The sequence below is a fragment of the Heliangelus exortis genome, chromosome 16, assembly GCF_036169615.1.
Source record: "Heliangelus exortis chromosome 16, bHelExo1.hap1, whole genome shotgun sequence".
NCBI lineage: Eukaryota > Metazoa > Chordata > Aves > Apodiformes > Trochilidae > Heliangelus > Heliangelus exortis.
In genome coordinates, this window is record NC_092437.1 from 4,182,958 (window position 1) to 4,206,254 (window position 23,297).

General features: G+C 45.6%; 1 long non-coding RNA gene across 15 annotated transcripts in view; it reads right to left on the bottom strand.

Annotated features, from left to right (window-relative positions):
• The window catches only part of LOC139803338 (uncharacterized), a 67,150-nt gene that overhangs the window by 38,420 nt on the left and 5,433 nt on the right, over positions 1-23,297 (bottom strand). The gene's annotated exons all lie outside the window — the stretch shown is intronic.

The window sequence follows — 23,297 nt, forward strand, 5'->3', positions numbered from 1 at the left end:
GGGTTTAAAATGTGGTGTCCAAAGCAGGATGCAGTCACCTGATGGTTGGATTCCAGCTGGGAGCCAAAGAAGCCATTATACACATAACAAGAGCTTCCAGCCAAAAATTACTTATGGTTTCAATTGAAGGAGAAGAAGTTGCTGATAGTTTAGGTATGGATGTCAGAAACACAGCAGTTAACAGCAGAGATGAATGAGAGATTGGGAGGTGATAACTTGGATAAATTGGTGTCTCATCCATATTAAGGAGACAGCTCATCCTCGGCTGCTGCCGGGTGACATGAACAGTGGATACTAAAATACATTGGTCTTAAAGTTAAATCCCCAAGAACTATCAGGAATCAGTCTCGGAAGCCAAAGTGAGATCTGTTGTACACTGCAGAAATATGCAGTCTGTCAGAGCACACTGCTCTCTCCATATAACTTCCACCGTTTCTGGGACAATTATAGAGAAAACGATCCTGTGATCTGTAAAGCAGTTCCTGGAGTGGTTTTATTCACTAACTCAGTGCTCTGCATAATCATTGCCAGCTACATCTCCAGAGGTGTGTGCATAATAGAGAGACATCAAGTCAGTGAGTCAAAACATCAGAAAATAAAATTCAGATGAACGTTGCATTCAAAAATTATATCATCTGTCATTTAACACTGTCTGAAGACTTCCTTATTGAAATAATACATCTAAATCAAAAGTTACCCCAGGCAGCAATACCGTATTGTGCTGTGCTTAGGATCCACCAGGAATTGGGGTTTTCTGCAGCTTGAGCTGGCTGCCAAGGAAGGGAAGCTGGGGGCAAGAGCCCTGCGGGGAGCTTCAAACCGAAGCACCCGAGAGGCTGGTAAAGGGGAAATGCAGGGCACTGGGAGGGGCTGTCCCTCTCCTGTACCCCCTTCGAAACCTGCTGAAGTCAGTACTGACCCTCCTCAGAATCCTCCATTCCCTTTGCTGTTGGAGACGTGTAATAATTTTCCCTTTGAGACCCAAATAAGCCCCTAAAACAGGCATTGTGTTCACATGCAAAATTAATTTGCCCTCCCTGACATTACACTTCACTGGATTAGATCCTTCATTCCTCCTGTTCCAAAACACCCATTGAGATAAGAAGTTTCCCTTTTTGTAAATGAAGGTCTGGAAGACCTTTAAATCCCCTAACTAAATTCTTATCATGCCGTGGCCCCAAAGCACCATGTATAGCAGCATCTCTGCTCTGCAGCCTGAAAGGAACAATCCCCTGCAGAATGCATGGATCCAAGGCCAGGAATATCTGCTCCTGGCAGGGATATCCCAGCATGGGCCATAGGTGTGGATATATCTGTGTATATCTATAAAAAATATATACACACATATATGCTTTTTACCCCTAATATTTATGTGTATACATACACATGTATTTCTTAAAAAAAAAAGGTTTTTATTATAGGCTTAATTTTCTCTTGAACCATAGCACATCCTGTTGTACTATAGGATAATAAAAATGGCTAAGTTGGTTATGATTTCCCACAAGTTCTTACTTCCCACAAGTTCTTACTTGTGGGAAACCTTACTTGTAGGTACAAAGAGAATGCTCATGCAGGCAGGAAGAGGGAGCCTGGTGTAATGAGCCCGAGTTGCTCCAGGGTGTGAGAATGAGCAATGAGCATCTTTGCTGGAAGCAAAATCAGGAACGTGGGTGAGCTTTGCCACTCAGACAACAAATCACTGAGTGTGCTGGAGGGTTCATTTTTCACTGGAAACCACGGGTGAAACGAGTCCTTTGGTGCTTATCTCTTTATTGCTCCTCGGTGCTACTTTGCCCTTCATTTCTTGGAAAGGGCATGGTGCTTAAATGGGTTGAAGGTTGGGCTGTGTGCAAGAACTAAGCCACCTCTTTAATCCCAAATTCTTCATTAAAGGTTTGGTGTGGTCTCCAGGAAAATCCCTGCCTTCCCAGCTGACTCTCTTCCCTCTCTCCATCCATCTCCGTGTCCTCACCTGTATCTGAAGGCACGCTTGCCACCCTTTGAAGTCTCCTCTAAAAAAATCAATTGTTAACATTGCCTTTAAATACTCTGACATTTACCTTCACTGGAGTTTTCATTGCTTTCTGGGACTGCTCAGGCATTTCTAGGACTCCCTGATTTCTCTGCCAGTGACCAGGAGCTCTGCAAGGACAGCAATCCTGGTGGTGTAGTTCAGTGCCACAACTAAGGGGACTTCAGCAGGATAATTGAGTGGACTGGAACTCACTAATAGAAGCATCTTTAATTTATGGAAGGCATCAAGTGAGAATAATTACAAGCAAAAGGGTAGCCTAAATCCCTGAAGAAAATAGATCCTGGCTGCAGTTTTCCCAACAAGCACATCTGAACGTTGGCCCAAAGGTCACGAATAAAAGCCTGCGAGCTTCAACCTCCTGAGCCAGCCACCTCTGCTTTCCCCTCTTGTCAAGGAATTGTCTAGGGGTTCATTTAGAAAGCTGCTTGTTCAGAGTAGAGCCGTTTGCAATCTGGGGAAGTTAAGCAAATTAGCAGAATTATTAGGTAAGAGGCAATTCTCCACAGCCTGCAAAGCAACTGCTTGTTAAATGAGCTCACACAGGAGAGTTGCACTGATCGACTGATGGCTGCAGTGTTTGCAGAGAGGAGGCTGTGCAGGCATTTGCTTTGAAATAACACTGCTGTATTCCAGCTGAAAAATTAAAAAGGGGAGTCTGAGCAGATTCCCTGGTAGGCTGGGATGGGCACATTCCTGCTCCTCCGTTCTTTCTGCAATAACGTTAAAAAATAAAATAAATAAAATAAAATAAAATAAAATGATTAAAAATAAAATTATTAAAAATAAAATACAAAGAATCAGAAAAAACAAAACCCCCCACACCTTCAAACTTGCTGCTTGACAAAATAGGGAGGGTTGCAGGAGAGCTGATGCCACGAGACCCCTGGAAGCAGGAGGCTCCCTACACCTGCTCCCCACCTGGGGTCTTGCATCCTGGTTATCCTGGGATAGCTTTGGGAGAGGGTCTTTCAGCAGCAGAAGTAAAAATCAGAGTCCTCCAAGAAGCCAAGGAGTGGGTGGCTCACACATGGTTTCTGATAACTTAGTCTCATTTTTATATACTCTTTGGCTATTGATTTGATCTTTTTATACCTTCTGTAGTGCACTTAGTGCAGGAAAAATGGATTAACCAAGTAAATGTGCTTTATTAGCGGGTCTCTGATGGAAAATTATGTCAGTTTTCCATTTAAAAGATGCATCAGATTAATCTACTCATGAATCAATTTGCTCACACTTGAAAACCTACTAACATCCCACATAAAAATTTCCAGTGTCAAACTGCATGCAAGATATAACAATCAAAGATTTAAAATGAAGAAAATGTATTATTGGGAAATCTTTAGTGCTTCCAACACTGCTGAAAATGAAATGTTCCTCCCCAGAGTGAAGTGAGGCTGTTGCACCAGGTTTCAACACATCTTCAGTTTCAAGAGATGGAGCTGCCTCAGTAAAACCAGGAGCTTGCATCTTTCAACATTGGCTCAAGCAGGAAACCCCTGGCTTTTCCAGCCCTACTTATACAGAAGACAAAAAAGCCCCTGCACCAGCAAGCTGAAGAGCTCCAGAGATCGACCAACAATGTCTAAACCAAGGGGGAAAACATCCCAGGTCCTCCCTGACTGCCCCAGCCAGCAGCCCTGGCTCAGCCCCTGGTCCTGCTGGTGCTGAGGGGATATTTGTTGATGGGGAATCAGGTCAAGCTGGGTGTATTCCCCACAAAAACCCTCTGCAGGTGTCCATGATGGATTTGAGCCACGATGCAGAAGCTCTGCAACTGGATTCAGCTTTTCTCCCAGGCTTAAGAGGTAAGAGCTCAGGTTTAGTCCCTGCCCTGGCAGTAAATAGCTGCTTGCTGCCTGCTCCCCACTTCCCATCATTTGCTTTAAACTGAAGCAGGATTCAACTCTGAAGCCTCTGCAATGGGAGTTTGGGGATCAAGATCATTGGGCCTGGGAGGTGTTGGCTGTTGAGTGCTATCCTATGGCATTTATTCTTTTCTTTTTCTGCTCCTTTCTGTGGCTGAGAGATGTCCCAGGTTTTGTCCTTCCCAAGATTTTTGGCTCATTGGGCCATTCTGCTCTCCATGGGAAGATGGATTGAGCCTTTACTTTCCAGGTAAACCACTTTTTCTCCTAAATACTTAATACCCAACGTGTTTCCCCCCCTTTTTCCCCCTCCCCCCTTCTCTGTGTAAAAATTTCAAACTTTCTTGTAAGGACAAATGGGGTAAACCAACTCCTGATTACTGTCCACCTGGGAATAATGCTGCCATGGTATTAGACAACAGCCTACTGATATTTCATTGCTGTGTTTCATCACCAAAGCAAGGAGCAGGCTGGAATTTCACAGGAGATGAGTTTTAACATGGGAAGATGGCTCAGGGTTGGAAATAGCCCTGGAATTCTGCAGGAGTCCTTGTAAAGGGGAGTTGCTTCCTTAACCATTTCCCAGCCATTGGGAAGGCCACAGCTTGGTAGAAAAAAAAAAAACAGATGAGCTCAGTGCAGGGCACCAAAGCCACCCTGGGAGGGGACACAGCCCTTTTTCCTACTCTTTGAGTAAAACTACAACAGCACAAAATCAGGGGCTTTGGAAGCCAATCTGGGGACCAGATGAGATTGAAAGGAGAGCTTTCATCTTTGGAGAAGGTATTTGGGGGAGCACAGATCTGTTTCCATCCACAGTCCTGGGCAGAGCAGGCAGTATGAGCTAAGTGTCCTCCAGGAAATTATCCAAGCATCAAGCAAGAAGCTGGGGGAAGAGGAGGCCAGGAGCAGGAGAATGAGCTGCCTTATGAAAGGGGGATAGAAATTAATTCCTTCCACAATGCTGAGGAGGGAATGCAAGATAATTCATTATTTGTTCTCGAGCGAGTGCAGCACGGGGTCACCTCTTAGCCCTGGCAGGATATCAGCTCGGGCCTGAACACTTGCATATTTGGGAAATAGTTTCAAATCTCTCCTTCTCTCTCACACTCTCACTCTTTTTTCCCTCCTGTAGCAGTAAAAAAAGAAAGCAGAAGCTCTCTGTCATGCACAGCACTCCGTGACTTATAGGAGGGGGAGAGCAGAAAGAACTGGAGGCAAATGTTATCAGAGGGAGGTGCTAAGTGATGCAAAATACCTGTCCCACGTGGAGATGGGGAGAGAAGGGTTTGGGATTCAGTCTCTAGTACATTAAAGAGGAAGAATGGACATGTTCTGCCTCCATCACTCAGTGGTTACACTCCTTGTAACCCACCTGTAGGCCCAGCAGCTCAGATGTGCTCAGCCCCTGCCCTGTGGGACACCCCTACCCTGCAGCCCTGGGACTACACGGAGCATCACAGCATTTATTTTTGGTGTTGTACAATAAAAGACAACTGCCTAGAGTCAGCTGAGATGCCTGGACATGAATATCACAAGCAGAAGAGCAGACAAACATTAAAACAGAGAGTTTATCCAATCCAGGCAGACCAATTGGGCAAGCAAATAATTTTTTCTGGGCATCAGCAAGCTATTTTCTGTTGTAATTCTCTTTTCTGAACACCCCCAAATGAAGGATTTTATTCCTGGGAGAGAAAAGAGGAATTATACACTCCCCAGGCTGGGGTGCCACTACTGCCCAGCAGTATTTGAGGTAAAGCTGGAAGCCAGGCTCTGCCACCAGCCCCACACGAGCTGTATGCCCACCTCAGGCACAAAATAAAGGACATTTACTTAAACCTCAGCCAAGGAAGTACACATGGATTTGTTTTAGCTGCACAGGCAGCCACTGTTGTGCAGTCTCCTGGGACTGGGTGGCAGAGGAGCCAAGGCATCCTTCATCTCTTTTGGCTTGGATGTACAGAAGATGCCATCACTCAGCCCCTCATTCCTTTGGATAACACGTGCAGCACATCTCACTGTTAAGGTTTAATCCAAACTAATTTCCTATGGCCATCATATGCATGATTATGGCAGTCATTTTCAGTTAGTGAAGACGTCAAGAATATTGACATTTTAATCACTTTGGGGGGGAAGCAGAAAGTATTTTCCTGCAGGTGAAGTCTCCTCCTTGCACTTCTCTACCCCTCCAGCTGCACCCGCTGCACGGAAAGGCTGTGCAGCTTTTAAAAAAAAAATACAAGAGAATTAAGCCCATTCTCTGTGCAAGTGGCAAGATTGACAGTCTTATTCTGCCTGCAATATTTATGGTTGGCAGAAAGCCTGGCAGGACCCAGGGAATGGCAGTGACCCTGCGATGAAGAGGGTGCATTCAGTAGCTTGCTGAGAAGTGAAGTCAGACAGGAACAGCTCAAGCCAGTCATTGCAGCTGGTGATAAACACCTTGCAGGAGCCATCATTCACCCAAAAAGAAAGAGGAAGGCAGATCATTACATTTATTGGTCATAGTTTCTCAAGAGTCAATAAAGCCCCACTAGAAAAGGCAGAGTTGGTAGCAGCATTATAGATATTTTTCGTCTATCTCAAAAATACCTTTGACTCAACAGCTATACATAATACCAGGAGAGGATCTGTCTTCTGCCCAATCCGTCAGGACAAATCTTCCTCCCAGCTGATGGTTCTGGTGTGGATGGTGCTCACATTGAGCAGTTGTTAATGTCTTTAACCATCTTTAGCTTTGTATTCTGATAGCCCCTTCAGGCTATCTGTCAGTGCCATCTGGGAGGAAAAGAAGAGACTTGTGCTCAGGCAGTCATGGAGATCTCTTGACTAAAATTGTGCTTCCTTCACTTGACAAACTGTCAGCACACAGCAATTATCTGCCCCTTGGTTTGCTCCACCCTTCTTTTCTCTCCAATAAAACTCCAGGGACAGAATCCAGATGCTCTGGTTGCTCCACACAGAGCTGCACTTGCAGAGGTACCAAAGGTCCCCTCTTTCCCACCTCTTTTGCCACCTTCTCTTCCTACACTTGACTGGCAAAAAACTCTCAGGTCTTTGGGACTGTTTTCATCTGTCTTAAGTCTTGTATAAACAGGGTGGATATTAGAGTACCAGTGTATTTAGGCTGATGTGTTTAGCAGCTCTAGATTATTAATTGCTCCTCAAAAGAACGTTTGCATTTGCTGACAAAGGTCTTTGTTACAGGAGAGGGTCAAGCAAAAAAGGATTATTCCTGCTAATTATTCACTGTTATTTAATATTTGCACAGAAGGTTTGCAGGACTGAGTCTTCAGGATTGCCTTGTTTGAGAAGCTAATAAGGTTTCCAGGAAAGCAGCAGTGGCTGGTGGGTCATCAGAGCAGCCTCTTAGTGGAGATGGAGAATTAGATTTGATGTAGTTAAGGGTGGCTGGCTAAAGGCTTCTAATGCCTCACCCAGGAGCTGATCCTGGGGTTTTCAAAACCAGTGGTAAAACTTCCACTCAGAGCTGTGTTTTATGGGAAACTGACTGAAGAGGATCCAATTTTCAGACCATGGGCAGGGTCATAATCTGGGCAGCTCCTGGCTGGAACAGGCAGCCTTGAGCCAGATCTATTTGCTCTGAAACATCACTGGAACTGAAGAGTGAGTAAGGCTGGAACACAAACTGTTGAGATGGATATTTGTCAATTTTTGGCCCATCTCTTTGTCCCCATGCATTACAAGTTCCCTAGAGAGTTCCCCTGAAGTCTACCATCTACCTTCTGCTTCGGTCTCTTTTTTCCTTGATCAGGCCCTAAAAGTCTGTATTGTTATAGAAATTCCTGACACACTGAATTTCTCATTCCATAAAGATATAATCAGGCAATAAAAATACTGGCAGAAATCTTCAGGCATGGATCTCTAAAGGTGGGGTCCCATTTTAAGCATCTAAATACCTGGACTAACTCTTGTGGCCTGTGTGTGTATTGATGTCTTCTCTATCCTCAAGAGAACTGGAGGTTTTCCTGCTATTCAAGGCTCAGGTGGCTTTGGTGGTACCTAAATATGGACAACACTTCTTGAAAGAAAAAGCCTTTTCATTTACATTCCAAACTTTTGCTCAAGACGTGATGCCGTCAGCATCCCCGTTTGACATTTTTTGGTAACTTAATTATCATTACCTAGGAAGAATTTTAATAATGGTGTTGTTTATGTTGGATGCAGCCCTGGGGAATGAGAAAGAATAACCCAGATTGCAGGAGCAGGAGGGAGGAGTGTGATATTTTGGAAACCCAGGCCACAGCCTGCTGGAAGCATCTGTTTCTACTCAACCTTTTCCTCTAGAGTCCTGATATCATTCACAGCCCAGACTGCCAGCAATTAGGGATTTGTGCTGGGGATTCCCCTTCCCTTGTGCTTTTGTCCCCAGCCTTCCTAGCTTCTGAATCTCAGGGCTGACAGTGACAGCACTGAGCTGCTGTTTACTCACAGCCTCCAACTCCCTCCTGCCTCTTGATGCTTCCGAGATGGAAATCAGGAGGTGGGATTGGGCAATGGCTCAGAAAGCAGCCCTGCTAATTGCCAAGCAAATAATTGGCTGGGAAAGACAATCTGGTTAGATGTGACTACAGAGGAGGTGGCCACTTGGCTATTTTGCCAAAGGCAGAGCTGTGCTGAGTGGCTGCAGCTGGAAAGCCCGGAGCATCTTTCCTACCTGGAGCATCCTTTCTACCCAGGGCTGCAAACTGGCTCCCTGCTAATGTGGGGGTTTCTCAGTGCAGCTCATTTTCCTCTGTTTGCAAGCACAAATACCTGCACAAGCATCTTGCAAAAGTTTGGGTCTCTTAGGTCACATCAAAGCCCCCTTGGATACATCGTTGGGTGTTTGAAAGGATGCTGCAGTTGTGAAAATAAATAAAGAAATCAATCAGTAATTTCTTTTAGGTGTTTTCAAGAAATGCAACTGGTGCCATGAAGGAAAGCATCCTTCTCCAAGAGTTCATGTGCATGTTTAATTAAAAAAATCAGGAAGTATTTCTGATTAGCCCGGATAAAGCTGCTTCTCCTTCCTGATTTACACTCCAGTGCTGGTAAACCACAGAAAGGGAAGAAAGAACCCAGTGCCTACATCTTCCCGAGAGCTCCTGCCATCCCTGGTGCACAGATCTGGGCTCTAGCAAAGGTTTCACCATGGAAGAGGGTTCACTGTCAGCAGCTATAGGGGCATGCCTGCCATTTAGTGAAGTTCATAGAATCATAGAATTGGCTGGGTTGGAAGGGACCTCAGAGCTCATCAAGTCCAACCCTTGATCCACTCCCCCCGTGGTTCCCAGCCCATGGCACTGAGTGCCACATCCAGGCTCTTTTGAAATATCTCCAGGGATGGAGAATCCACCCCTTCCCTGGGCAGCCCATTCCAATGGCTGATCACCCTCTCCAGAAAGAAATTCTTTCTCATGTCCAACCTAAACCTCCCCTGGCACAACTTGAGACCTCTTGTGCCCTCTTGTCTTGCTGAGAGTTGCCTGGGAAAAGAGCCCAACCCCCCCCTGGCTCCAACCTCCTTTCAGGGAGTTGTAGAGAGTGATGAGGTCTCCCCTGAGCCTCCTCTTCTCCAGCCTCAACACCCCCAGCTCCCTCAGCCTCTCTTCATAGGATCTGTGCTGGATCCCTTCCCCAGCCCAGTTGCCTCCTTTGGACCTGCTCCAGGACCTCGATATCTTTCCTAAACTGAGGGGCCCAGAACTGGACACAGGACTCGAGGTGTGGCCTCACCAGCGCTGAGTTTTGACATCTCAGCAGGTTTTTCAGTGTGAGAATTGCTCACTGCATCCTGAAGGAGAGAGCTGGAGCCCTGAGCTCTCCATTCCACATGTGCTCTTCAATCCCAACTTGCTGTCAAGCAGAAATACCAGGTAGGTGTCTGATCTAATGGCAGCAAATGGAAAAAGATCCACCCGTGCAGACTTCAGTAGGGTTTCAGAGTGGATGTTCAGGCACTGTTAAAAGTGCAGAAGAATGAGCAAACAGAAGTGGGCAAGCACCATTTTCCTGGTATCCCTGAGGAATGGTATCCCTGCAGGAACATTCTCCTGATGTCTCTGCCTTTTAAATACTCAATGACATAAATATTAGATGCATGGCAAGCCTTGGATCAAGCAAATATCTCCTTATCTTAAAGCACATGAATAGCATTGGCCCTAGTAAGAACACTTAAATGGTACCTAAAGAACCAGAGATGTGGAATCAAGTGAACCAAATTCCTGGCGTGTGAAAAGAGACAAATCTCTGCACTTTCTCATGCCAGGGGTTAACTTGGGCCAGGTGTCCTTAAAAAAAGAAAGGCCTGAATAATCTCACATCAGACTTTCGCATCCAAATGGCTCATTATACCAGCAATATCCATGGCTTGTGATAGTCCTATAGATTTATGATGGTTGGGAAAAGATGACGCCCAGCTTACTTTCCCACCAATCATTATTACAAGGGGAAGTGAGTGATTTTCTTTAATTCCATCAGTGCTGCTAATGACCAGACTAGCAGAGACACTTGACAAATCTTTCAGGTGAACAAAATCTCACCAGGGACCCTTTTTAAGGAGCAGAGCTTTTACCTCTCCAAGAGAAAGTCATTGCTGGGCAGTGCAGGCTGTGGATGTTTGCAGTCTGGGGCAGTTGGGAAGCAGCTGATATTCCCAGCTCGTTCCTTGCCCTGTAGCTCCCCAGTTCTTCACCCAGGAAAGAAGCAGCTTGGCGCATGGTACAAAACACAAGGAAGGAACTTCAGACCAAAACTTTTATTCTTCATTGCAGTAGCTGAGACACTGGGCATGAGCAAACACAAAGGGGAATGCACAGCAGCTGGAGGTGAACTGCACCCTCCTGACTTTGCAGCTGAGATCAATAGAGGAAGATGATAGAGAGATCAATCTCCAGGGGTCTCCAGAAGGCAGAGTTGACTGGCAACCACATAATGACTCAGGCTCAGCCCACCAGCTCAGAGCCTGGGTGATAGATCTGCAGATGCCAGTCATCAAGATTTCCTTATTGGCAGCTCTCACGTGGCCATTTGTCTTCTGCTACTTGAGTTGTCTCTGTCCCGTCCAAGTGTTTTATCCTCCAAGGTGCATCTGAGAGATCAATGCACAGCTACAGCTGGTTGAAGGGGACCAAATCCATTGAACAGTTGATTTGGTTCCATTTTACCAGCTTTAGCAAAGCATTTGGCCTCGCTGGCTGTGGCCAGCAAAGAGGGGAATTCCTCAGGGTCTTTCCTGGCCGCCTGGACCTCTTCTGAACTTGCTGCCTGATGCTGAGGTGGTTCAAATGGCTTCACTTGGAGGCAATTGGGATTTATTTAAGCTTCTTAGTGGCTACAGCTGAAGAGCAGGTTTGATCTAAAGAGGAAGATTAATAGCAGTGGAACTGGTAACCACCAGTCTGGAGCATTTTAAAACCTGATATTTGGAGAGCCAGGTTGCTATTACAGTGTGACATAAGCAAAGGCTACTGTTTTAATCCAGATATTTTAATTGCTGCCTCCTGCCACCTTCCTTTCAGTGCCATCCTCCATGCCCTGTGTTTTGGTGTCTGAAGTGCCACCTAACACGCAGCAGTGGGTAAAGCAGAAGTGTCCTTTGCTACCACCAGCCCAACCTCTGGCCAAGTAATTTGGCTGAAATACCTGAAATCTTCCTTAGGGCTCAGCAGCCTTTGCTTCCCTGCAAAGCTCCCCACGTTTTCTCATCTGGCATTAAACTCAGCAGCTTTAAGATCTGCCCGAGACAAGCAATGGTTGCATTTGCCATCATCAGAAACCAACCAGAAAGAGGTGGAAAGGAAAAAGAAAGAGGGAGAAACCAGGGGGGAGGGAAAAATGCTTTTTCTTTCTTGAAATCTCCTAATTAGGCAATTTTTTCCCCCAAAGGGAGAAACGTGAGCCCCTGCCAGGCAGCCCTACCCAAGCCACTTGCCCCATGGTTCATGTTGCAGAGCTGGGGAGTTGATTTCTCCTGGAGAGCCCGGCTGCGGCGTGACCACCCCCCTGCTAAAAATAACTCAGTAAATCAAATTTTAAAAATCACAGCAGCTCCGATCATCTCTGCAGAGGGAGCCAATAAAGTCCTTTCCTTCTTAACCCAGAGCCACGCACAGATATTGCACATTGCCATGTGCATAACCTATTTAAAGAATTTATATGCGTCAGAAGGCAAAGGTGACTTTTCCCCCCCTCTTCCTCCCAGCCCACCACGCTGCAAGCTGATCCTAGGGAAAAGCACCTGCCCTTACAATTCCTGCAGGCAGGAATATGGTGGGTGGGCCAGCCCTGGAGCTCCCCAAGAAATCCAAGCTTTGCATTGTAACAGTGAGAACTGCAGATCACTTAACTGGCCAGGCCCATTACTCTAAGCTGCCTATAAATACACAGAGAGAGAGAGAGAGAGAAAGAGAGAGAATAGCTTTTAAAAAAGAGCTTTACAATTAATTTAATCGAGTTATCTCTAGGTACCTTTTCAGAAGACAATCAGGCCAAGGAACTAAATGGAAACTTAAGACAGTGAAGACATGGAAGTATTAAATTCATCTTTTGGTGAGTTACAGGAGGCAAAGAAAAGTAATTATTTACTGGTGACTGGGGGGAGGTGGATGTGCCATGGGTGACCAATGCTGTGCTGGTGGACACTCAGATTTTGGGTTAGCAGACACCAAGCTGCCTGAGCATCACCACCACTCACTTAAAACATGCTCTGCTCCCCAGGAATGTTTCCTCTGCCCTGGTTCCAGGGATATGGGGAGAGCCACTTGAAAGCAGCAGTGGGGGACAGAGGTCACACCAAGCATCCTCCACCAGGTGCTGTCTTCACTCCCCCCCCTGCTTTGTTTTGGAGCATGCTCAGGAACACCTCTGAAATCAGCACGGATGTCCTGTAACATTTTGTTTAAATTCTCAGCAGTGAGTTATGGGTGAGGTTTTCCTTTTTAGAAAATTAGTTTTTCTCTCTTCTGGATGCCATTAATCAAAACTAATGATGTCTCTCTGGTGCTGAGGCTTTCCCAGCAGCCAATAAAGAGCAGCCCATGTTATCAGTTGGAGAGAGCTGCAACACCCCAGGGTTTGTAGCCTCCCCAGGATGGGGAGCTGAGGTTGTATGAGCCACCTGGGTTAGGTGAACTACAGAGGCTTCTCTGAGATGTGCTCAAAGCTGTGCTGAAGCTTTTGCTCTCTCCTTGAGTTGTTGGTGCTCATCCCCTGAAATGGGGGGGTCCAGGGCTCACCTCTGCCTGCCTGGTGCTGCCAGGACCTGAGAGCAGAGCTCTGCCCATCCTCAACAGCCAGGCAGGGCTTGGGGTCCCTGTCCCTTCCTACCTACCTGGTGCTGCAAGAGCAATCTGCTACAGCACCACAAAAAACTCACCCACCCAACACCACCAGATTTAGGTTTGCTGTCCAAAGTGAAGCCAGACTTTTGGAAAGGTCCTTTCTGTCCTCACCATCCTGGGTGCCAGGATTGGTGCCACCACAGGCAGGACAAAGCTCCAAGCCCTGCCTGCCCACCAGACCTGTACATCCCCAAGCTGGGCGAAGTCCCCACACACTGCAGGGTGGCCTTGGAGAGCCAGGTGCACACTGGTAAGAAACACTTCTTAGAAGAAATTTAAAGCCAAAGTAAAAAAAAATAAACCTGAGCATCACTTTTCTCTGCCCACCATTGCTTAGTGCCTGTGTTTTGCTTCTGGCCTGAGTTTCAGCTTCATTGGCAGTGATTAGAGGCAAGAGAAGAGGCCAAATCCCCTCATTATCAAAGCACTGCCATGGCAAGGAGGATCAGCAGTAGGCAACATAAGAGCTTCTGATCTATTGAAGACCCTTCCACTTTATCCTCACCATCCTAATAAAGATGTGTTATAGACAGTAGGGAAAAGTCAAAGAATTTATCAGCATTTATCGATATTCCTAATGAAGCAGAAGATTCAACATGCAATAGAATTAGCCTACAACCAACCCTTGCATAGGGCCCATCCTTCTGAGTCCAGAAATCTCCTGCCTGTTCCAGTCCAATACCCTTTTGAGAAATGAGCATCCCTCAAAGCCATTATCATTATAAGCTAAAAGGCCAAATGAGACAAAGTACTGTTGCTCTTCATCTGAATAAACAAATCATTTTTAGATCAAATGCATTAACAATTTATCATCCTAAAATCCAATCAAAAGGAAAAAACAACAATACAGAACATTGATTTCCTACAGCTTTATCTTAATGAAGTGCACATTCCCTTTGTAATTAGCTTGGGAAGGTTTTTTTTCCTCCTTTCCTCAAGCTAATGTGTTATTTGATTTCCATCCAAACGTTACTAAATCGGAGGAAATTTCCCCAAAATTAAGTGGCTTTTGATAATACAGGAAAATGTCTACTCTCCCAGTTTGCTATTTTTTTTTCACCAAACAGACATCCTTGTACTGCAGATGATTCAACTTTACTGCACGGTGTCTTTGCAAGGCTGCTTAAATCAATGCCACAGTTGCTGTATTCTGCACAATTTGCCATTTGTAAACCAGAAAATACAACCTCCCCCTTCTATCCTTTTCCTTACAGACATCAAATATTAATTTGACTTTTATTATGACAGGGAAAAAGTGGACTGTGTTTTATTAACATTTCTAAAATTATAGATACTCAACCCAAAAAGTAGACTCCGGATGAGGCTCGGGAGTCTTCTGCTTGGATTTTATTTGACTTAATTAAAAAGCACTCAGTTCCTTTGTGCTCTGAGGTAGTTGCTGACATTGCAGTAGCCACTCAGTCTTTCAAACCCAAACTATTACCTGAACTTAATAAAGTGTCTATTTAATTTACACACCCCCATGAACTCACCTGTCTCCCGCAGACACCACGCAGCTCTTGCTAATGGCTGGAAAAAAGCAAAGCACTCGTGGCAAACTCCTTGGCAGCCTGGGAGGAATGCAGCTGCCCCGTGGCATATTTCCCATCACCTTTTCTCTGCCTTCTCTGCCATTAATGCCATTATCCAATATCCGTGATCCAATGATCCACTGTGCACTGCTGGAAAGGCTTTTTGCCAGCCCACCTCGCCGGTCCTCCCCTCAATCTCTCTTTTAAATCTTCTTTAAATGATGCTGAACAGAGGACTATCGCCTTCATCCTGCTTCACTGAGGATTTGCTGAAGTGCAGTGGCTAATTTGATAGCCTGATTTTATTTGGATGTATTGTTGGGCTACGTGGCCATACCCATGCCAGAGAATAAAGCCTCAAATCCTAAAATTATCACCTTATTCCTTAGTTAGAAAGTTGACAGTGACTTTCTGAAAAATCTTGACTCTTGTACAGAGTATCTGCATTAACCCAAATTTTGGACCTAGGTCTCTTGTGAAAATTTTTTTTAAAAAGTCCTATTTGAAGCATTGATCTTCTCTGGCAGTGCAGAGCATTGATACCTGGATGGAGCTGCAAATGTTCTGGCTCCAAGTGGGACAGAGAAGGACCCTCAAGAGCTGCTCCTGCAGGATGGGAGGCTCCAAGCAGCCACTGGGAGCTGAAACCAACAGTGGAAATAGCTGTGGGGTTGGATATTTTGTCTTTTTTTTTTTTTTTCTTTTTTGTCTTTTTTTTTTTTCAACTCAGCCACTCAAAAGAGAACAAAGCCGTTCCCTAATACAGTTTGTGCATTTTATGGACCAAACAATTAAAAAGGTTTTAAAACATCTGCTGACTGCATAATTCCATACAGGGGAGTGTACTCAGCATTTTTAAACAGCAACTGATACGAGATACCACTTAATAGTACAAAACACCAGCAGCCCCGTTAAAATCAATAGAAAATTAGATGCTATGAAAATGCAATATGTGTCCAATTAGTTATAATTGGAGCAAATGGCATTGTAGATAAACTCCTGGAGGAGGACAGATTTGTCCAGAATGCTCCCTGCCTGCTTTCGCCACGGCACGGGATGGCCAGAGCCTGGCTCTGCTGGATCCTAGAGGGGGAATGATGATCCATCTAATTCCTGTCCCTTAACTCTTATCTAATTATGGAGTTGCTCAGAGCCTGCAGGACTGCTTTGGTGCCACGCTGTGCGTGGTGAAAAATGATCCTCTGTCACACAGGAACCTCCCTGTTGGACTTGACAAATTATGCCAGCAAACCTGTTTAAGAACTAAAAAATCCTTGGACACGGTGACAGGCAGAGAAAGATGCTGTTTGGGGACAGTTATTTATTCATCCAGTGGAGTTTAAGAATTGCAGCTCAGTCCTATGGATATTCCCTTTTTTTTTTTTTTTTTTCCCCTGCCTGTCGTTGGAGCAGTTCAAACCCCTTCTCGCTGATAATTTCTTGGGCTTCTTTCAACTCCTAAAAACTCAGCTGCACAACAAAAATGGGAACTAGGTTATGTGATTCTAACGCTTTATTTTTAACATCTTTGGTGCAACATATTGGCCTCCTCTTTGTTTCATCTCATGACTATAGAAGAAGAGCAAAGATCCCACACTGCAGCAGCACAAAAGCCACATCCTAAGCATCATCCCAAGCCCTTCCTGCCTTTGCAGTGGATGGGATCACATCACTTTTGGTACAACAAACCTTATGAATTTGGGGGCTATTTTTTTTTTAAAAACACTATAAAGTAACAGTTATTTTAGCAAAACTATTGGCTCAGAGCTACGAAGCAATAACTGCCTTTAGGGTTCATATTTTGTTCCTGTTTTAAGAAATCAAATTATTAAAGACTTCGAGCTGGACACACACACACAAAAAAAAAGAAAAAGCTCATGTTTACCCAGACCTGAAACCTTTTTTTTTTTCATTATTGGACACTGTTACCTACAATGTTAAGAGAGCTGTCTCCCAAGAAAGGGGAAAAAAAGGAAGTGGCAGCTTCTATTTGTTACGCTGACTCAGCTGAACAGTGCAACAAGGAACGTTAAGACCCAATCCATAACTTTTGTGGCTGCTCAAAGGATGTGTTCTTCCTTGACACTGATAAAAGTTTAACATGTAGTTGCCCAGGTTTTTAATAAGCTTGTCAACAAAAGAGCAAGGCAAATTGATGGGAACCTTCCCAGGAATAAATTCATCTTCAAATAGGCCAAATGAGCACGGAGGACAAGGGGGGGACAGCACATGGGGTGCTTTTGCTGGTCTTTGCAAAAAAAAAAAAAAAAAAAAAAGGCACAATAGGTTTTAGCCAGTGCATTATATTGTCTCAAAGACAATTTAGGCTTTAGGGCAAAGCTGGCTTCATTTAAGGAAAGGAAGGTGGTGCAGTGCTCTCTGCATCAAATTCCTGACATGGAAGGGAAGGGAGGAAGGGAATGGGAAAAGCTTGGTCAGACACCCCCTCCTCACCCAGCCTGCCCCACTCTGCCACGAATCCTTGACCCCATCCCACATCAGACCTGCTCAAGGACCAACCACAGCATCACTCCCTGCTTTGTAACCCCAACCCCCATTGCAGATGTTTCAGGACATCCCCCCTGGGAACTGCCTGCAGAGCCATCTCCTCCACATGGCCAAACCATCCCCATTCCCTGATCCACGTTTTCTCTTCAGATACTCAAGGCTGAGCTTAATTCAAACAAAACACAGATATTTCCACTGCTGATACAGGAGCTGGATCAGGCTCCTGCACCTGTATGCACCCTCCTGTGCCCTTCATACCCAGGGAGCAGTAATATTGCATCCATGGGGACATCACCTGAGCCCACTGTCCACTTTCTGCATAGTTAGGAGTGAAATCACTGCATGAGAGTTATTATTTTCTACTAGCCTTGATCAAATTGGTGCCTTAAATTATTAAGACTTGGGGTTGGGGGTTTTTTTGTTGTTGTTTTGTTTGGGGTTTTTTTGTTTGTTTGTTAATTCGTTTACTCCAAGCAAACAGAAATATTAAATCAGAGCTTCCAATAATCTCACTGCCAGCAAATTAACCCACTGCATCACAGAAGGAGACACCAGGCTCTTCATCTCAGGAAGATCTTCCCTCCCAACACCTTCTTTCTGTTCCACCAAGCAGCTTCAGCAGCTGAAGGCCACGTCCTGCCTCTGCCACGGGGTCACTTCTCAGATTGGAAGCATTCCCCCTGCTGTCAGGGTGAACTTTATTCTCAATTGCTCTTAGGTCACCGAATTCCTGCCCCAGGCAGCTCTCTCCAGCTCCCCAAATGCCAGGGTTGACTTGCCTATGTAAGGGCTTTGCTGGCTCCTGTCCTTACAGCTGCTGGGTGACTTCTGTGGTCGGTGGTCACGAGCCCCACGCCTCTTGGCTGCCCAGATGCCACCTAATCCGGTCCCACCAGAAGGACAGCTGAGAATGAGCACTATTTATAGCAGTTGTTCCCCAGTCCCCCTCTCTGGGCTCTTCAATCTACCCAGGGCTTTTTTAGCCAGAGGCCCAGATCCCAGCCCGGGCCATATCTGGGCATGGTGAGGCCCTCTTCTGCATGGAAAAAATAAGGGGGGAAAAACCAACCCAAAATGCACCAAAAAAACCAAACAAAACAAACCCAAAAAGCAACAAACAAACAAACAAAAAACAAACTCATCAAAAATAACAACAAATAAAAAACCCATGTGTCTGGAAGATGTCAGCCACCCTGCTTCTCCCCAGCCCCAGCCTGTAGCTTCTCCCTCGAGCACCAAATTGCAACCCAAATGCAACAAAAATAAACCCCAAACAAGCAACAAACAAACAAACAAAAAAAAAACCAAAACAAACACAACAGAAACAAACAAAAAAAAACCCCATGTGTCTGCTGAAGATGTCAGCCACCCTGCTTCTCCCCAGCCCCAGCTTCTCCCTCGAGCACCACCAGTGACCGCTCCACCTAAAATCTTGCCCTGTTAAATTCTGCTTTCTTCCTGACATATCTGTGCCTGAAAGCCTTCCCTGTCTGCACAGGGATATCCTCCTCGGCCACTGCTCCTCTCTACAAGCCACTTGACCAAAATACCAGCTCCTGTGAGGATGCACGTTGCTGCTCAGCACAAGCAAAGAGGCTTTGGAGCACCCCGGGGCACGGTGTTTGAGCATCCCATGAGCCCCACTGCCCAGCTCAGGTGTCCCTCAGGCAGCCACAGGTCCCTCTTGAGGTCCAGCCCTGGCACTTCACACCCTGCAGCCACTCAGAGATGATCTTCACAGCTGGGCAGGAGGGCAGAAAGGGGGTACAGTCCATTTGGGCTGTCTCCCCAAAACAAGTGCCTGGCACCACTGAGCACACAAACACCTGAGCTGGGAAGTCCTTGCAAAACCAGGAGAAGCTCATCCTTGGGGAGCTGCATCAACCTGCCTTGGCCTCCTCTAGTTTGAGCCTCATGCTATGAGCAACAGCTTTAGCAACACCACAGCAAGCATCAACTCTGCCTCGGAGGGAAACTGAGGCAGGGGAGATAAAGAACTCATCTGCAAGCCAACGGTGGGCTCCCATCCTTGGAGCACTGGGCTGGGAAAGCATCTCCCAGCATCACTGCCCACTTGGCTGAGGTCAAGAGCAACTTGAGGGTCAAACAGCAAACATGAAAGGTGCCATCTCCACACGCTGAAACCAGCCCTGGGCTTGCAGGGGAGGGATCTGAGCTAAGGAGCGAGGATATTTCTCATGCAAGGAGGAACACACCACCCCCTCACCCACAGTCACTGCTAAGTGCAAGATGTGGTGAAAGTCTTTAAAAATAGATATATTCCCAAGCAATTCATTCCGCTTGCAGCTGGCAGGGCAGACCTAGCATGGGAGCTCTTCCTTCCTGACTAAAAAGCCTCGTTAGCAGCTCCGGGCTCGTGCAACCTTGAGTCTCTCCTCCTCTCTTCGGGGCCTTCTCTTGCTCTTGGCCTAAACCAGTCCTGGGAAGCACAAGGGAAGCCCTGCCCAGCTAGGCTGGTGTCAAAGGCAGGGAAAGATACTGCAGTGCAGTGCTGATCTCTTCTGCAATCGGACGTGCAGACTAGCCCAAGTGCTGAGTCAGCACAATTTCTTTTTTGATTGGTTGATCTGAGTAACGTACTTCCAATGTATGCTAAAGGGGCAGCAATTAATACATTTCCCCCCCCCCTTTTCCCCCACCTTTCCAAACTGCTTCGAATCGGGAGCACACACAGCTTACCCCCAAACTCACTCCCTGGTCCTAAATATTCTCAGGTTCTTTCGGTTTTAATTTAGGGCATTAAAATTTTTTTTTTTTTTTTTTTTTTTTTTTTTTTGCAATCTAAGCGATGCTCACTTTGATCGACTTGTGCTGCTGCAGCTAAAATATCTGTCCTGCAGGTCAATCTAATCATGCTTAATAGCAGTTTATTCTTCAACGCAACATTTTTCACGTTGGGTCGACAGTTTTAAATGAGATTGCTGATGCACCCCTTTACTGATGCTTTTACCAGGGCCAGCACATCCCTTGAAATACTTGTGCAATAAAATGCTTTATTGCTCTTGATGAATGCACTATTAAACTTGAATTGCAAACATAGGCCTCCCCCCCCTCTTTTTTTTTTTTTTTTTTTTTTTTTTGTCCGGAAGAGCGTGCTGGAATTTATGGCACCACCTGTCTTCCAATATTAAGTAATAGTAACAAGAGTAATAATAGCTTATCAACAGAGCAAACACACAAAAGTGAAAAAAAAAAAGAAAAACTGGCCAGGGAAATCCGCATGGCACAAATTCCCCCCTGAGCTCTCATGGGCATGTGCAAAATATCCATCTTCTACCTGCCCCTGGTTCCGCTTACGCGCCGAGAATTCATCTGAAGAATGGCTGGATTTTGTGAGGCATAGAAGAGAAAAATTTAACTAATTTGGTCCGCTGGATTTATGGCTTTTAGGATTCTCAAAGCTCCTCTTTCAGCACCCGGCACCGCTCGGTCCTGGGTTTGCAGGATGGATGGGGGCACCCTGAGCATCCCCAGCTACTGCTTGGCCACGGGTCCAGTACTGATGCTCCTCACAGCTTCCCTGAGATGGGACCCAAGGCTGGGAGATGCTCACCAGTTTATAAAGAGCAAAAAGTGATTTAATTTCAGCTACCAAATAGCCTGGACCTAGTGCAAGGAAACCAGCCATGGGTTTAATCCCAGGAGGTGTAAAAGGGAAGAGCAGCTGCCCTCAAGATGAAACCAGCACAAAGTGGGTGCTGAAGGCCTGCACCCAACATCTGCTTCCAGTGAGAGGTTGCTGTGGCTCAGGGGGCACACTCAGACACCCCATTTGGGTTTTAACATCACCCAAGCCCAGATCCCTTGGGATATGTGTCATGGCAAAGCCTCCCCTGCCACCTCCACTCCCCTGCTGCCAGACAGACACGCTCAGAATTATGCCTTGGAAAATATTTACATAAAAAAATAAATCTGAGCACTTAGTGACTTCCTAAAGTTAGCAATTTCATGTGATTAACAAGCGTATTAATTCAGTGAGGTGGGGGAAGGAGATAGAAATTGCATTAGGGATGCAGGTATCTACTGTAAATCAGCCCACGAGCACCTTCATAAGAGCAATGTACAGTGGCACAGGAGCTTTGGTAAAACCTGAGCTGGGGAAAGAAAGGGAAGAAGAGAGAGAAAGTGGGAAGAAGAAAGAAAAAAGGAAGAGAGAGGAGCAAAGAGTGAAAAGGAAAAAGAAAAAAAGAGAAAAAGAGAAACCAGGAAAAAATAAAGAAAAGAGGAAAAATAAGAGGAAAAAGAAAAGTGAAAAGAGAAAAAAAGAGAAAAGAGAAGAGAGAAGGGAAAAGAGAGAAAAGAGAAGAGAGAGAAGAGAGAAAAGAGAAAAGAGAAGAGAGAAGAGAGAAGGGAGAAGGGAGAAGGGAGAAGGGAGAAGGGAGAAGGGAGAAGAGAGAAAAGAGAAAAGAGAAAAGAGAAAAGAGAAAAGAGGAGAAGAGAGAAAAGAAAAGTGACAAGAGAAAAGAGAAGAGAAAAAGGAGAAAAAAGAGAAAAAAGAGAAAAAAGAGAAAAAAGAGAAAAAAGAAAAGAAGTAAAGAAGTAAAGAAGAAAAGAAGAAAAGAAGAAAAGAAGAAAAGAAGAAAAGAAGAAAAGAAGAAAAGAAGAAAAGAAGAAAAGAAGAAAAAAGGAAAAAGAAAATAGAAAAAAGAAAAAAAGAAGGAAAAAAGAAAAGAAAGAAAAAAAAAAGAAAGAGAAAAGAAGCAGCAAAAGAAAGGAGGAAAGAGACGGAAAAGAAGAGTTGGGGCAAAGGGTCAGCAAGGAAAGGAGGGAAACTTTATAAATAAATTATAGATAACCTATAATTCTATGTTACATCCAGAGTGGTGACAGTTGTCCTCATTTTTCATCCAAAGACTCAAGCTAACATGGATGATTTACAAGCGAGTGGAACTACATCCCCTTACATCCCCTCTTGGGCACCAGCACTTTCCTGCTGGGGCTCAGCTCCCTTCCTGGCATCTCCCAGCTTCAGATTTAAACCTGACCCCAAAACAGTGCTGGACACCCACAGGACCCCCCCTCCTGGGGACCCTCCCCGTGCAGGGGGGCTGCTGGGGGTCCTGAAACTTGGGGATGCCCCATCCCTGCAATCCCATGGGACCCAGCCCTGGCCAGCCAGGAAAGTCCTGGCCCAGCACACCCAGAGCATCCTGAAGTGCAGGGGGGATGCTGTGCAAGCCAGCCAAACTCCAGCACAAACTTGGCCTTCCCAAAGGCACCAGGCAAGAAAAAAGCTCCACCTCTGCTAGGATAGGGCTCTGCACTCCCCACACTTCCATCAGCCATGGTATTTATTTTAAACAGAAAGAAAAGCTCTTACAGGGCAACCCCCTTTGGCACCCGTCTAACAAGTGATGATGGTGCTCAACACATCTAGAGGCAGACAAAAAAACTCCTCAAAATCCAACCTCCTCCTCTCACCTGCTCCCTGTGGATGAAGGTTCTGTGACAGGGAAGGCTTAATGAACCCCAGAGCAGGATGCCAGGGCATCCCACCCCCCAAACCATTCCTTAGGAGCCTGCGAGCCAAGCAAAGAGGGGTGTTATGACAGCAGGGGCATCACTGAATGGCAAAATATTGCTCTCAGCTGTTTAAATAGCTGGGCAGCAGCTCTCTGAGGAGTTTGGCTTTGCCCGTTGTACCAGACATGGCAGAAGTGTGAGGATGTTTTAGGGCTGGAAGCTCAAAACCCTCAGATGCAACTTCCACCTAAGCAGAACGTTTTACTTGTATTTAAACCCCTATTTTCATTCATCTTGCCTCATCATTACAGCACCCTGGAAGAAGAGCCAACTATTTTACATCGGAAAAGGTTAAAAAGGAAAAGTGAAAGCCAGTCAAGGCTTCCAGAGTTAAAGGAGCTGATTTTCTTCTTTTCCTTAGGGAAATAAGACCCCTGTATTCAGAGCACTCCTCTGCCTTTAGCTGTGATCGGCCAACATGCCAGCTTGTCACACCAACAAGATCTCCCTCTCCCCAGATTTAAACACA